A 17,420-nucleotide genomic window follows, 5' to 3' on the forward strand; every position below is an offset into this window, starting at 1 on the left:
CCCCCGCCGCCGCTTTTTGCGGCTTTTTGTCCGCGCCACCGCTGCTTTTTGCACCCGCCGACGCGGCTTTTTGCCTCCCACCACCGCAACATTATATGGTTTTTTGCTCCCGCTGCTTTTTGCCCCCGCCGCCACGGCTTTTTGCTCCCAGCCGTCACGGCTTTTTGCCGCCGCGGCTTTTTGCGTCTTTTTGCCCCCAACTCCGCGGCTTTTTGCCGCCGCGACTTTTTCCATGGCCGCCGCGGCTTCTTCCCCCGCTGCCACTCCTTTTTGCCTCCGCCGCGGCACCTTTTTCCGCCGCTGCTTTTTGCCCCCGCCGCCCAGGATTTTTGTCCCCGCCACCGCGATTCTGAGGGCGGGAGCGGCAGACTCGGCTGCCAGCTCTACTGGAGTCCTGGCAAGGGCCCCTGGTCCAGCTCTCCCGGCTCAGGGGTTCCTTGCCTAGGCTCCTGCGCCCCGGGCTCCCTGCCTAGGCCGCTGTGGCCTACATAGAGTGGCGCTGCGCGCGGAGGTGATGGGAGAGAAGAAGGAGGGCGGTGGTGGGGGTGCTGCGGAGCCGCGGAGGGTGGCGCAGGGGCTGCTCCCAGCCGGGTGCTGCAGCAGTGCGGGCAGCTCCAGAAGCTCATCGGCATCTTCATTGGCAGCCTGTGCGGGCTGTGCACCAAGTGTGCTGTGTCTAACGACCTCACCCAGCAGGAGATGTGGACCCTGGAGGTAAGGGGTTCGGGGACCCAGGCTGGGCTCCAGGAGCGGTCCGGACACCTCCCTCAGGGCCTCAGTTCTCTCCTGGCCGAGTTGCATCCTTGAGCCTGCGTCACCCCCTTGGAGGCTTCCCCTCCCTCCTGCACTGGCTCATGTGGCAGCCAGAGGACCAGGGACCAGCCCTCACCTTGGGCAGGATTTGTGGGGCGGGTGCGTGGTGGGAACTGGGATGGAGGCTCCAGGGTCCAATGGGGGCGGGGGTGGGCTGCGCGCGGATATCCCCTTACCCCCTGAATTTCCATCTGATCCAGCCCTCTCATCTTGTAAGGTGAGGAAACCGAAGGCCTGAGGGAGAACTGACTTGCCAGGAACCCCTGTTAAGGAGAATTAACAAAGTGTGGTTATTAAAGAAGAACTGAGTTGGGAGTCAGACCTGGAGGCCTGCACCCTTGGTTAAGACATTATACCACCGTGAGTATGGCCTGTTGACTGAGGGGGAGCCACTCCATCCTCGTCTGATTGTGGGGTCTTGACCTCAAGGGGTTTCCTGCAGGAACAAGCAAATGGGTTTGCTTTCCTAGCTCTGTCCAGTACCTTAGGGACCCTGAGGACTGAAGAGATTCTTGGAGAGCCATCTGGTGTATGCCATGGGTGGGCCTTTTTTGAAGGTCAGTCTGCCCAGTGGGCTGGCTCAGCCCAAATGAACTGTCTTGAATCTTTGCAGTTGTCTGTGTACTTTTAAGGGCTTCTCAGCCTTGCACCAAAAGATCCCCCTGGAAATTAGGTAGGAAAACCTTAATTTTTGTGGGGCCTTGTGTTTGTCTTAAAAGTTCATGCACATGGCCAGGTGTGGTGGCTCCCACCTGTTATCCTATCCTGGATCCCTTGAGTCAAGGAGTATGAGACCAACCTGGACAATATAGTGAGCCATCTCTACAAAAAATAAAATATTAGCCAGGGGTGGTTGTGCGCATCTGTAGTCCCAGCTACTACTGTGGCTGAGGTGGGAGGAGCACTTGAGCCTGCACTGAGCTGTGTGATCTCACCAGTGTACTCCAGCCTGGGCCACAGAGCAAGACCTTGACTCAAAAAAAAAAAAAAAAACCAACAAGAAAAATTCTTGAAGATTTTGCATTCTGTCCCACTATCCATTGCTTTTCATGTCAAGATAATGTCAGAAATTCTTTACAATTGCTTCCAGAAGGAGTAGCCTTTTGATCTAGTGCACAGGTGTCCAGTCTTTTGGCTTCTCAGGGCCACATTGGAAGAAGACTGCTCCTGGGCTACACATAAAATACACTAATGCTAACAACAGCTGATGAGCTTAAAAAAAAAAAAAAAAAAGGTTTGTGCATAATTTTCATGATACCCACCACCACAGATAGGCGGAAAAGTCCTTGTAGTCAAAGGGTTGGATATGGCTGATCTAGTGTCTTGTCGTCCGTTTTGGCTTTCTCCCTGATTCCAGAATGCAGGTAGAGATGTAGAGACAGGCTCTCAGGACAGCTGTTGAGATAAAAAAATTCGTTGTCAGTTATTCCCAAGCACAGCTGTTTCTCATTACATTGAAAAAGTCTCCATTCAAACTGCTGTCACATATAAAATCTATTTATATAAGTCTGTATTTTTCTGTTGTCTTGGCCTTTGTGGGCAATAGTGTGTTTTAACTGAGCAAACTGTCCTTCCAGATAATGAAGCCGAAGTCAGCCTACCTGCTTGCCATTTTTCTTCCCCTTCCATTTTTCTAACCTCAGAATAATTGTAAGAATGAATTAAGATTTGTGTTTAAGGCCAGGCACAGTGTATCAGGCCTGTAATCTCAGCACTTTGGGAGGCGGAGACGGATGTATCCCTTGAGCTCAGGAGTTGAAGACCAGCCTGGGCAACATACTGAGACTCCGTCTTGTATAATTAAATTAAATTTAACAAAAGAAGAGTAAAAGACCTGTGCTTAAAATTTAAAAAAAAGGGGGGAAAGTGTAATGCAAAATGTGGACTATGCCAGCTATGATTGGGAAAACTAATTTTTCATACAGCATTATCTGTAGACTTGTATTAGCAGCATACTGGTCATAAGTGTTTTGCTTTCCTCAAATATGATGAGGTAAGCTACTTTAAAGTGTGCTGGGGCTTTCTGCCATGGGGCTCCTGGAGGTGTTGAGTCCCAATTTAGCCAATTAATTTGGGTTTAGTTTTGATATGGATAAGGGAGACCAGCTTCATTCATGGTATACACACAGTTTTGCCAATAAGGAAAAAAAAAAGCCAACTGAATGTTCCTACTCATTAGATGCTATCTGGAGAGCTCCTACCCACCCCCACCAAGGCCCAGGCCATTAAAAAGACTCAATGCAGCCTTTCTGTATCTCATACTGTATTCTGCAAGATACTTTTGTGAAAGACAGTTGTGCTGCATCAGCCATCTCTCCCCTGAAGATCCCTGCGGATGAGGATTTGTGTTTTAAAGGTTCTGAGAATTCCTGTAACAACAGTTCTCAAACTTATTTGTCCAGGGGATCTTTTCTTCCACTGAACGTAGTTGGGGAGACATGGCCTTAAGCCTTGAGCAGAGAAAGAGGCAAGAAACTGTTGGCTCACTTACAACCAAGTGTTGTGTTTATGTTTTAGGTTTTTATGAAACTGAGGTGCTGTTTGAGGTTCTAAATGAAATTGGGTGGTTGAAGAGAGGCTGGTATCCCTGTAGACATAGCCAGCCATGAGAGGTTGCCTTTTGTTGAAGGAGGTGTTTTACAAAGGGAAATAGGTTGTCTTCTGGGCATCACATTAGCACTTAAATACATGTATCACTGAAATGAAATGAAATGAAATGATGAAATGAATGAAATGATGAAATGAAGAAACGAAATGATGAAATGATGAAATGAAATGAGATGAAATGATGAAAGGATGAAATGAAATGAAATGACGAAATGATGACATGAAATGGTGAAACGAAATAATGAAATGATGAAATGAAATGATGAAATGATGAAATGAAAAGATGAAATGATGAATTAAGGAAATGATATGAAATGATGAAATGATGAAATAATGAAATGAAATGATGAAGTGATGAAATGATGAAATGAAATGAGATGAAAAGGTGAAATGAAACGAAATGATTAAATGAAATGAGGAGATGAAAAGATGAAATGATGAAATGAAATCATGAGATGAAATGATGAAATGGTGAGATGAAGTGAAATGAAATGAAATGATGAGATGAAATGATGAAATGAAATAATGCAAAGAAAGATGAAATGATGAGATGAAGTGAAATGATGAAATGTAATGAAATGATGAAATGGAATCATGAAATGAAATGATGAAATGGTGAAATGAAATGAGGAAATGAAATGATGAAATGATGAAATGAAATGAAAAGATCAAATGGTGAAATGAAGAAATGATATGAAATGATGAAATGAAATGATAAAATGAAGTGAAATGATTAAATGATGAAATAATGAAATGAAATGATGAAATGATGAATTGATGAAATGAAATGATCAAATGAAATGAAATGAGATGAAAAGATGAAATGAAATGAAATGACGAGATGAAAAGATGAAATGAGATGAAATTAAATCATGAGATGATGAAATGAGATGAAGTGAAATGATGAAATGCAACGATGAGAAGAAATGATGAAATGAAATAATGAAATGAAAGGATGAAATGATGAGATGAAATGATGAAAGGATGAAATGAAATGATGAAATGAGGAAATGAAATGATGAAATGATGGAATGAAAAGATGAAATGATGAAATGATATGAAATGATGAAATGAAATGATGAAATGAAGTCAAATAATGAAATGAAATGAAATGATGAAATGATGAAATAAATGAAATGAAATGATGAAATGATGAGATGAAAAGATGAAATGAAATGAGATGAAATCATGAGATGAAATGATGAAATGAGATGAAATGATGAAATGAGATGAAGTGAAATGACGAAATGAAATGTTGAGATGAAGTGATGAAATGAAATGAAACAATGAAATGAAATGATGAAATGAAATGAGATGAAATGATGAGAAGAAATGATGAATCGATGAAATGAAATGAGATGAAAAGATGAAGTGAAATGATGAAATGACGAGATGAAAAGATGAAATGAAATGATGAGATGAAATGAAATCATGAGATGAAATGATGAAATGATGAGATGAAGTGAAATGATGAAATGATGAAACGAAATGAAAGAATGAAATGAAATGGTGAAATGATGAGATGAAATCATGAGATGAAATGAAATGATGAGATGAAGTGAAATGATGAAATGAAATGAAATGTTGAGATGAAATAATGAAATGAAAGAATGAAATGAAATGAAATGATAAAATGATGAGATGATGAAAGGATGAAATGAAATGATAAAATGAGGAAATGAAATGAAATGATGAAATGAAATGAAATGATGAAATAGATGAACCCAAAATACTTATTCATTTTTTTCTTGGCATCCTTCTAAGAGTATTTTAGTGAGGTTAATTTCTAAAAATAAATTGCTATTCAATGGCTATACAGTTGACCTTTGCACCACAGGGGTTTGAACTGTGCAGGTCCACTTAGCAAAACCAACAATTCTACATCCTTCTCCACACCCTGCCCATGAAAAGGATGAGGATGAAGACCTGTTTGATCATCTACTTCCATTTAATAACTAGTAAATATATTTTCCTTGTGATTTTCTTTTTCTTTTCACTGGCATGTTAATACAGTATATAAGACATATATTAAATGTGTGTTAATTGACTGCTTGTGTTATTTGTAAAGCTTACAGTAGGCTATTAGTAGTTAAGTTTTGGGGGAGTCAAAGTTACAGTGGATTTTCTACTGTGCAGGGAGGCCAGCACCCCAACCTCCGTGTTGCTTAAGGGTCAACTGTACATGTTATTTCCTTTCCTGTAAGAGAAAAATTATGAGAAGTTCTTTTCTCCAATAAGTGTATTCAAAATGTAGCAGATTTGAAATGTGTTGGCACCACCATTTTGCGTCTCACTTTGAAAACTTATTATTAAATAGTACTAAAGCCTACCTTACTTTTCCAAACTTAGAAAAAAATGTTACAAAGAAAAGGGGTGAAACCATGATAGTTTGCCCTGAAATTTGAAATTATCTTTTAAAAATATATTTTTACATTAATTACTTCCAAAATAGAGATCAGTTGCATACAAATGGCAGGTCACCCTAATCCACCCTATGACAGCACTTAGATTCATGAGGAATTGTGCCATCTAGAAAGGGCAGAGAAGAGGAATAGAGTGCTCTGCGTCTTGAAATATAAACATGCACATAGCCACATGCTTTGATTCTGTTGTCACTGTGTACTTACTGCTAGGAAGAGGGCAGGTTTGTGTATTTTTATGCTAATTGTTATCCAAGTTGTTAATGATTGAGGCTTTCAGAACCATATAAAAATTTTTTCTTTTCAGATATAAACTATCTTGCATTGTTCTTCTGATCATATGAGGGATAAATTTGCCTAAATATTCTTCAGACCATAATATTATGTCCATAAAAATGCCATTAGCAAGAATAGAATCAACCACAACTGCCTTTGTAATTATTTAAAGCATGTGTGCCTACGAGTAATTGGCATTTTATATAATCAAGAATCTTTGATATAATAATCTCTCAACTGTTTGAAACATGGCTCACATGTATTAATTTTTTATGCAAATATATATATAATATCACTATATGAAACTAAATTTTGGAATTTAGAACAGCTTCGTAGAATCCTGACTTAAATGTCTACAGTAATAGTTTTTTGTTTTGTTTTGTTTTGTTTTGTTTTAATATTTATTATAATTTAAGTTTTAGGGTAAATGTGCACAATGTGCAGGTTAGTTACATATGTATACATGTGTCATGCTGGTGTGCTGCATGGTGTGCACTAACTCGTCATCTAGCACGTATATCTCCCAATGCTATCCCTCCCCCTCCCCCCACCCCACAACAGTCCCCAGAGTGTGATGTTCCCCTTCCTGTGTCCATGTGTTCTCATTGTTCAGTTCCCACCTATGAGTGAGAATATGTGGTGTTTGGTTTTCTGTTCTTGCAATAGTTTACTGAGAATGATGATTTCCAATTTCATCCATGTCACTGCAAACGACAGGAACTCATCATTTTTTATGGCTGCATAGTATTCCATGGTGTATATGTGCCACATTTTCTTAATCCAGTCTATCATTGTTGGACATTTGGGTTGGTTCCAAGTCTTTGCTATTGTGAATAATGCCGCAATAAACATACATGTGCATGTGTCTTTAAAGCAGCATGATTTATAGTCCTTTGGGTATATATCCAGTAATGGGATGGCTGGGTCAAATGGTATTTCCAGTTCTAGATCCCTGAGGAATCGCCACACTGACTTCCACAATGGTTGAACTAGTTTACAGTCCCACCAACAGTGTAAAAGTGTTCCTATTCTTCCACATCCTCTCCAGCACTTGTTGTTTCCTGACTTTTAATGATTGCCATTCTAACTGGTGTGAGATGGTATCTCATTGTGGTTTTGATTTGCATTTCTCTGATGGCCAGTGATGGTGAGCATTTTTTCATGTGTTTTTTGGCTGCATAAATGTCTTCTTTTGAGAAGTGTCTGTTCATGTCCTTTGCCCACTTTTTGATGGGGTTGTTTGTTTTTTTCTTGTAAATTTGCTTGAGTTCATTGTAGATTCTGGATATTAGCCCTTTGTCAGATGAGTAGGTTGCGAAAATTTTCTCCCATTTTGTAGGTTGCCTGTTCACTCTGATGGTAGTTTGTTTTGTTGTGCAGAAGCTCTTTAGTTTAATTAGATCCCATTTGTCAATTTTGTCTTTTGTTGCCGTTGCTTTTGGTGTTTTAGACATGAAGTCCTTGCCCATGCCTATGTCCTGAATGGTAATGCCTAGGTTTTCTTCTAGGGTTTTTATGGTTTTAGGTCTAACATTTAAGTCTTTAATCCATCTTGAATTGATTTTTCTATAACGTGTAAGGAAGGGATCCAGTTTCAGCTTTCTACATATGGCTAGCCAGTTTTCCCAGCACCATTCATTAAATAGGGAATCATTTCCCCATTGCTTGTTTTTCTCAGGTTTGTCAAAGATCAGATAGTTGTAGATATGTGGCGTTATTTCTGAGGGCTTTGTTCTTTTCTGTTCCATTGATCTATATCTCTGTTTTGGTACCAGTACCATGCTGTTTTGGTTACTGTAGCCTTGTAGTATAGTTTGAAGTCAGGTAGTGTGAAGCCTCCAGCATTGTTCTTTTGGCTTAGGATTGACTTGGTGATGCAGACTCTTTTTAGTTCCATATGAACTTTAAAGTAGTTTTTTCCAATTCTGTCAAGAAAGTCATTGGTAGCTTGATGGGGATGGCATTGAATCTATAAATTACCTTGGGTAGTTTGGCCATTTTCACGATATTGATTCTTCCTACCCATGAGCATGGAATGTTCTTCTATTTGTTTGTATCCTCTTTTATTTCCTTGAGCAGTGGTTTGTAGTTCTCCTTGAAGAGGTCCTTCACATCCCTTGTAAGTTGGATTCCTAGGTATTTTATTCTCTTTGAAGCAATTGTGAATGGGCGTTCACTCATGATTTGGCTCTCTGTTTGTCTGTTGTTGGTATATAAGAATGCTTGTGATTTTTGTACATTGATTTTTGTATCCTGAGACTTTGCTGAAGTTGCTTATCAGCTTAAGGAGATTTTGGGCTGAGACAATGGGGTTTTCTAGATATAGAATCATGTCATCTGCAAACAGGGACAATTTGACTTCCTCTTTTCCTTATTGAATACACTTTATTTCCTTCTCCTTCCTAATTGCCCTGGCCAGAACTTCCAACACTATGTTGAATAGGAGTGGTGAGGGAGGGCATCCCTGTCTTGTGCCAGTTTTTAAAGGGAATGCTTCCGGTTTTTGCCCATTCAGTATGATATTGGCTGTGGGTTTGTCATAGATACCTCTTATTATTTTGAAATACGTCCCATCAATACCTAATGTATTGAGAGTTTTTAGCATGAAGGGTTGTTGAATTTTGTCAAAGGCTTTTTCTGCATCTATTGAGATAATCATGTGGTTTTTGTCTTTGGTTCGGTTTATATGCTGGATTACATTTATTAATTTGTGTATATTGAACCAGCCTTGCATGACAGGGATGAAGCCCACTTGATCATGTTGGATAAGCTTTTTGATGTGCTGCTGGATTCGTTTCACCAGTATTTTATTGAGGATGTTTGCATCAATGTTCATCAAGGATATTGGTCTAAAATTCTCTTTTTTTGTTGTGTCTCTGCCTGGCTTTGGTATCAGGATGATGCTGGCCTCATAAAATGAGTTAGGGAGGATTCTCTCTTTTTCTATTGATTGGAATAGTTTCAGAAGGAATGGTACCAGTTCCTCCTTGTACCTCTGGTAGAATTCAGCTGTGAATCCATCTGGTCCTGGACTCTTTTTGATTGGTAAGCTATTGATTATTCCCACAATTTCAGCTCCTGTTACTGGTCTATTCAGAGATTCAGCTTCTTCCTGGTTTAGTCTTGGAAGAGTGTATGTGTCGAGGAATTTATCCATTTCTTCTAGATTTTCTAATTTATTGGCATAGAGGTGTTTGTAGTATTCTCTGATGGTAGTTTGTATTTCTGTGGGATTGGTGGTGATATCCCCTTTATCATTTTTTATTGCATCTATTTGATTCTTCTCTCTCTTTTTCTTTATTAGTCTTGCTAGCAGTCTATCAATTTCGTTGATCCTTTCAAAAAACCAGCTCCTGGACTCATTAATTTTTTGAAGGGTTTTTTGTGTCTCTATTTCCTTCAGTTCTGCTCTGATTTTAGTTATTTCTTGCCTTCTGCTTGCTTTTGAATGTGTTTGCTCTTGCTTTTCTAGTTCTTTTAATTGTGATGTTAGGGTGTCAATTTTAGATCATTCCTGCTTTCTCTTGTGGGCATTTAATGCTATAAATTTCCCTCTACACACTGCTTTGTATGTGTCCCACTACGTCTGATTGGTGTACCAGAAAGTGACGGGGAGAATGGAACCAAGTTGGAAAACACTCTGCAGGATATTATCCAGTAGAACTTCCCCAATCTAGCAAGGCAGGCCAACATTCAGATTCAGGAAACACAGAGAATGCCACAAAGATACTCCTTGAGAAGAGCAACTCCAACACACATAATTGTCAGATTCACCAAAGTTGAAATGAAGGAAAAAATGTTAAGGGCAGCCAGAGAGAAAGGTCGGGTTACCCACAAAGGGAAGCCCATCAGACTAACAGCGGATCTTTTGGCAGAAACTCTACAAGCCAGAAAAGAGTGGGGGCCGATATTCAACATTCTCAAAGAAAAGAATTTTCAACCCAGAATTTCATATCCAGCCAAACTAAGCTTCATAAGTGAAGGAGAAATAAAATACTTTACAGACAAGCAAATGCTGAGAGATTTTGTCACCACCAGGCCTGCCCTAGAAGAGCTCCTGAAGGAAGCGCTAAACATGGAAAGGAACAACCAGTACCAGCCGCTGCAAAATCATGCCAAAATGTAAAGACCATCAAGACTAGGAATAAGTTGCATCAACTAACGAGGAAAATAACCAGCTAACATCATAATGACAGGATCAAATTCACACATAACATTAACTTTAAATGTAAATGGACTAAATGCTCCAATTAAAAGACACAGACCGGCAAATTGGATAAAGAGTCAAGACACATCAGTGTGCTGTATTCAGGAAACCCATCTCATGTGCAGAGACACACATATGCTCAAAATAAAAGGATGGAGGAAGATCTACCAAGCAATTGGAAAACAAAAAAAGGCAGGGGTTCCAATCCTAGTCTCTGATAAAACAGACTTTAAACCAACAAAGATCAAAAGAGACAAAGAAGACCATTACATAGTGGTAAAGGGATCAATTCAACAAGAAGAGCTAACTATCCTAAATATATATGCACCCAATACAGGAGCACCCAGATTCGTAAAGCAAGTCCTGAGTGACCTACAAAGAGACTTAGACTCCCAGACAATAATAGTGGGAGACTTTAACACCCCACTGTCAACATTAGACAGATCAACGAGTCAGAAAATCAACAAGGATACCCAGGAATTGAACTTAGCTCTTCACCAAGCGGACCTAATAGACATCTACAGAACTTTCCACCCCAAATCAACAGAATATACGTTTTTTTCAGCACCACACCACACCTATTCAAAAATTGACCACATAGTTGGAAGTAAAGCTCTCCTCAGCAAATGTGAAAGAACAGAAATTATAACAAACTATCTCTCAGACGACAGTGCAGTCAAACAAGAACTCAGGATTAAGAATCTCACTCAAAACCGCTCAACTACATGGAAACTGAACAACCTGCTCCTGAATGACTACTGGGTACATAACAAAATGAAGGCAGAAATAAAGACGTTCTTTGAAACCAACGAGAACAAAGTAATAGTTGACTTAAAAAAATTTAGCACACTGTCACTATGATGAAAAAAATTACTATAAAATTATTTAAAAAATTTTTCCACCCTAACATTTAGAATATTCTCACATTTGTGGTTAAAACCTATTGTGATTGTTCTTAGAATTTAGATAAAAAAATGTTCCAGAAAGTTTGAAGAGAAGCACTTTAGTCAATTTTTAGTTGTTGAAGCATGAAGAAATGGCATTTCATTGACATTTTAAAAACTATTCAGATTCTCTCTTTGAATTCAAGTGTTTCAAAGATATCTTATTTTAAAATACCAAAATAGGAATAGAATATGAAGGGCTGGTTATGAGTAATATGATACACATTTATGAGAGGATGAGATTACAATAACAATACCTCCTCTCATAGAATAGCCAGCAAGTCTCCACTAAATAACAGTGCCTTGATTTTATAGATGTTTAATAATGGATATTGAGTTAATATGAACCATTTGTAGACACAGGAGTTTATTAAAGAATTATATAATATCTTTCAAATATTTAGAATAGTGTTGAAATTAAGCCTGCATCCCCACGATTTTCAGAGGTGCTGATGCCTAATAAACTCAACCCCTTGCATGCCAAAATTGGCTTAAAGCCCACCTGTTACCCAAGCTACACTTCAGGCATCAAGGTTCAAAAATGTGATTGTAAATGTGCAAGAGTTTGAGGAATTCACTACTCACACTTTCTTGAACAGTCTATCCAAGTGCATCAAGGAAAATGTGAGTAAAGAAATTTTGACCAAAGGATTGATAGTAATGTTGAATACATTTAATAGTAGATCTAAGATTAAAAGGTGAGAGTGAGGGTGAGAAGAGTGTATGAATGCTTTGTGTTCTGACAAAGAGAATGTAGCACCCATGTCCTACCTGCTTGGTTGCATTGCCAGTGCCCACGGTAGGCCATTTTATCCAGGTTATTAGGTTTTGTTTTGTTTTTTTCTTTTCAGGAGAGTTAGTCCAAGACCAATAACTCCATGAGTGGTAGAATTGGAAGACTTTAATAGTGCTTAACATTTTGTACGTAGCTTTATAACGGTTTTCTTTTTCTTTTTTTCTGAGAGATTCTTTTCAATATACCCCATCATGGTTCAACTCAAAAGTTATTGCTTATTTAAAATCTACAACTGCTGACGTTTTGTAAACTTCGCATTCCAGGTAATTGGTTTTTTGTGCATTTTCTGTATTTTTCTCCATCAGTCTACATAGATATTTGTTAGATTTAATATTTTAGTGTTTTTCTGAAAAAGTGAGCTTTTGCATTTTTAAATATATACTTAGTTGCTTTACTTCTGCTTTTTCATGAGCTATTTCCTCGGGTTTTTTTGTTTTGTTTTGTTTTGTTTTTTTGACACGGAGTCTTGCTCTGTTGCCCAAGCTGGAGTGCAGTCGCATGATCTCTACTCACTGCAACCTCCACCCTCCACGTTCAAGCAATTCTCCCACCTCAGCCTCCCGAGTAGCTGGGATTACAGGCGCATGCTACCATGCCAGGCTAATTTTTGTATATTTAGTAGAGAGTGGGTTTCACCATGTTGGACCAGGCTGGTCTCGAACTCCTGACCTCAGGTGATCCACCTGCCTCGGCCTCCCAAAGTGCTGGGATTACAGGCATGAACCATGGCGTCTGGCTATCTCCCTCATTCTTTATGTTTATTTTACTGGTTTTATCTCTCTCTCTCTCTCTCTCTCTCTCTCTCTGTCACTGTTTCCTCCTCACATTCACTTTGCAGTTGTCAAATAGCCCACGTGATGTTACAGATTTACTCCTTATAAAAGGAGGCATTACACATTACACATGCATCTTAGTGGCCTTACAAAAGCGTTTGGTTCATTTGTATTGACTATTCACCTTTAAAATATTTCAATATTCATTAAAGTAGCTTCCAACCAGTATTATTAGACTTATGTTTCTAGCTTTCTTTTTTGTATTGATATCTACCTTCATTGCTGTTTGTTTATGAAATATATTCTGTGTCACCTTATTTCCGTGAAAATTGTTTGAATTTGTGTTATGGTCTAGAAAATGTTAATTTTTGTAAGTATTCTGTATGAACATGAAAATAACATGAATTATAATATTCATGTTCCTTATATAATATTTGCCCTTTTTAAAATCCACTAGCTTCTTTTAAAACTTACTCTTTTAATTTTTTCTTTTATCGATTACTGAAAGATACGTGTTTGAAATGTCTATAATGATTTGGGGGCTTATCCATTTCTATTTTCTGATATTTTTGCTTTATATAATTTGACTCTCTCTCTAAATATGTGTGTGTGTGAGAGAGAGAGTGTGTGGTGTGTGTGTATATATGTATATATGTATCAGGCTAATGCACACTTAAGTCATCACATCTTAATAACTTAAAACTTTTATCACACTGGTTAGACTAACTTATTTTAATAAATGTTTCTAACTTACATTCTATTTTGTCTACATAGCAACTTTTTAAAAAATTATATTCATGTATATTTGTATGTATATCATATGTACACAGTATCTGTATTGTTTGAACTTCAAAGTTTCTGTAAATTTATATATTAGTTGCCTCTCTTGTAACTATGATAGAGACGGATTTTTTTAATTTGCCAATCTTTGTATTTTAACAAAAACATTCTTTACTTAGGTTTAAGTTAATCTTTGATCATTTATACTTAATTTGTTTTATTAATTTGTTGTATATATATACATATATATATATATCATGTCTCATTTTCTCCTATCAGTTTCTGTCTTCTTCTTTTTAATTTATGACTTTTATTTTTACTGTTTTCCTAGATACAACAGAGAAATGCATAATGTCCAGTCAATTTATTAAAGTTCCAAAGTCGGTCGCGCGCAGTGGCTCACGCCTGTAATCTCAACACTTCGGGAGGCTGAGGCGTGTGGATCACGAGGTCAGGAGTTGGAGACTAGCCTGACCAACATGGTGAAACCCCGTCTCTACTAAAAATACAAAAATTAGCCAGGCATGGTGGCACGCGGCTGTGATCCCCGCTACTCAGGCGGCTGAGGCAGGAGAATTGCTTGAACCTGGGAGACAGAGGTTGCAGTGAGCAGAGATGGTGCCACCGTACTCCAGCCTGGGAGAAAGAGTGAGTGAGACTCCTTCTCAAAAAAAAAAAAAAAAAAAAAAAAAGAGTTGCAAAGTCATACTCACCTTTCAGCTCTTGTCAGACAATTAAGGGGTCTTTAAATACTTCAGCCCTAATAATTTGCTTCCTAACATACATATTGCAGTGGTTATCTAATTTTAAATATCTTTTTGTTTCAACACCTAATTTTTTATTTAGATCTATCTGTATGTTTACAATATATTTTGCTCTATGTTCATTCTTTGATTTCAGAACTTCAACCTTTCTGAAGCATGTTTTCAGGGTTTCTTTTTAGTTTCTTTGGTGGAATTCTGCTGGTGGCATTTTGTTTTTTCTCTCTAAATATGTTATTTAGCCATAGGTTGATGAATATTTTTCTTGGTTGAGAATTTCAGAATGGCATTATTATACTTAACAAATAATATTGTTTATTTTACTTTTCATTCTTTCAGATTTCAATATGATTAAAGGTAATTTGATTTTTCTAGTGCTAATTGAAATATTTTTCCCTTCCTGATTCTCTACTATTTCTCTAGGAGATACGTAGATGTAGGTTTATCTCCATTGTAGCTTGCTTAGCATGCATGGAATTTTTGAATATGCGGATTAGTGTCTTACAAAAGTCTAGAGAACTTTCAGCCAAAATACCATCACATATTGTCCCTTCCCAGTTCCCTTCTTCTATGAGAACACCCACTAAACACATGCTACACTTTCTCACTGTATATTCCATGTCTCTTCACGATTCTGTCCACACTGTGCATTTTTTTTAAATTTTCTGTAATGCATTCTGAAATATTTATGAACTCTCACCATGGCCATGTCTAATCTGATGAGTTTATTTTTGAGTTTTTAATTTAAAATACTATATTTTTATGCAAACTACTTTTCAAATTTGCTACATCAACTTTTTAGTCTCCTAAAAATATATTCATTTTTTTTCATTTTTTGAAAGCAAATATACTTTATAATCTAACAGTGATATTTCTACTAATGAACCTTTGTGGATCTGTTTGTACTCTTTTTCTGCTTTCCTTTCAAATGGTGGAATATCATTTCCTTGTGTACTTAGATGCCTTTGAATGACAAATATTTGTTTTTCTCTGAAAATTATTACGGTGCACTTTTGTGTATTAGTAAGAAGAAAATTTGCCAAAGAGAATTTGAATTTTTTTGTGAGTCTACTAAAGGCACCACCATTCTGGGGTCACATTATATTAATTCTTGGCCTAAAGGTGTTTGGACATGTTTGGACTGCACATTTAAACAATTTTTAAATTAATTGCTGTAAATCATTAATGATTGAGTTTCTTTAAATCTGTCCAATCTCAAGCCATTTTTATTTGCCATTTCCAGGGAATGTGAAATGGGACTAATTTACCTCTGATTCTTCTTTATACTGAGGATATAAATTTTGGTCCTAGCTTTAGGTAAGAGCTCCTGTGTGATGCTCTATCTTGGAAAAAACTATGTATTTCTTTACTGTCCTATGTGATGTATGACAGTAGGAATCTGCACTCATTCATTTTGCTATATGTCCGTAGGGCAAAATCAGTTTCGGTGTTTAGGTATATTTTGTCTGCTCCCTGCATTCCCATGGTTTTGACCTTATATTTTACTTTTTTTTTGTGAACGTACCAATGCTTCAATTTTTTTCCAGTAATATAATCAACTATACTATAAGAAAGAGAAAACTTTTGATAAAACACAAATTTTATGTTTTCCTACTCTAATTGGCTTTTACATAAAAATACAGGTAAAATTTATTTGTGCTTTTTTGCTATTTCTGTTTTGCTATTCTCTGTTTGTCTATGTCTTCTCCACATAGACACAATTAGGGAATTTTGTACACTCTTGTGCCAACTGCTTTGATAGTAACAAAATGTATTTCTTGAACTCCTAGCTATAAAACTCAAGTATGCACAATTTAAATTCTTTTCCCCTCACTTCTGTTTCCAGTCTCAATAGAAATCGATGCCAATCCAGAAATACAAGCATTATTCTAATACTTCTCACGCATTAGAGATATAGATTAAATTTTCTAGATCTCCTTAAATACTATCATTTTTCACTACTTGTATCTTAACTGTTAAGTTCAACATTTTCTATAATATTAATATGTTGTGAAAATTTCCTTACTTTCTTATTTGTCCCAGGTTCAATGTTTTGCAGTCTCTACCTCACCCTGTGAAGCATAAACATTGTACATGCTGTACAAATATTACATAGTTCATGTGCTTAGAGATTGCACAATTTTTATTTGGTTGACAATAGCTAATGTTTTCTTCTACATTTTCTATTTCCTCATTTTTCTTTGTTTAGTATATACTACATTATCATAAAAATAAGAACGTTTTACAAACTAAAGCAAAAGCAACCCTAGGAATAAAATGCACAAATAAAATATATAAACATACATTTAGATGTACCATATACCATTGTAATTTATTTAGACATTTAATTTTAGTACAATTTTAATTAGTCTGTGTATTATCTGTCATCGTCTTAGTATTTTTTATATAACAAATTTAGTAAGTCAAAAAGTCTCAATGTCATTATAAACTATCTTGGCAGAGGTTGATCTCCAAGGAATAATTTCTCTCCCAAATTATGCCAATCAGAATTTCACTCTACCATAAATCTTTTAATCAGTTTCAGAGGAATAATAAATTTCAAAATTGTTCAAGGTACTTCTTGTAGTTCAAGTACCTTTTGACAGGTGTAAAACTGTAGACAGACTGATACATACATATTCTAATTGACTCAAAAGTATATGGGACCTATTTTAAAATCTAGATTTTAAAATGTCGTGTCAACATACACATGTTCTCCTTGTGAAATAATTGCTTTTTATTCTCTGGATAGAATAATTTAATCTTTAAACCTTCAAATTACTGTTAAAAACAAAATATTACATAAGGATATGCTTATAAAAATAATTCCCAACTAGCTTTTCAATTCAGAAATATATGTGAAAAATCATCAAGCATCTAATGGATTTCAAGGAGAAATGGGTTAGTAATTTATTCCCTATGTCTCAATTTTTCCTAGACTCAAGGCTTCCTTTAAAATAATTGTAGGCATTTAAGAAACCGTGTAAACTAAAAAGAAGAAATTGTGACACTGCCGCTTAGGTTTTTTAAATCTTTGGACTTG

The 17,420-nt window shown here is 37.1% G+C and overlaps 1 long non-coding RNA gene across 1 annotated transcript; it reads left to right on the forward strand.

The window, feature by feature from the left end:
• The first annotated feature begins 601 nt into the window (after window positions 1-601).
• Window positions 602-14,258, forward strand: LOC129529310 (uncharacterized). The gene is made up of 3 exons (XR_008674784.2): window positions 602-714; window positions 1,031-1,173; window positions 13,948-14,258. It is a non-coding gene; the product is annotated as an uncharacterized lncRNA (long non-coding RNA).
• Window positions 14,259-17,420: the final 3,162 nt, after the last annotated feature.

Source organism: Gorilla gorilla, chromosome 22 (genome assembly GCF_029281585.2).
Source record: "Gorilla gorilla gorilla isolate KB3781 chromosome 22, NHGRI_mGorGor1-v2.1_pri, whole genome shotgun sequence".
Classification (NCBI taxonomy): Eukaryota; Metazoa; Chordata; class Mammalia; order Primates; family Hominidae; genus Gorilla; species Gorilla gorilla.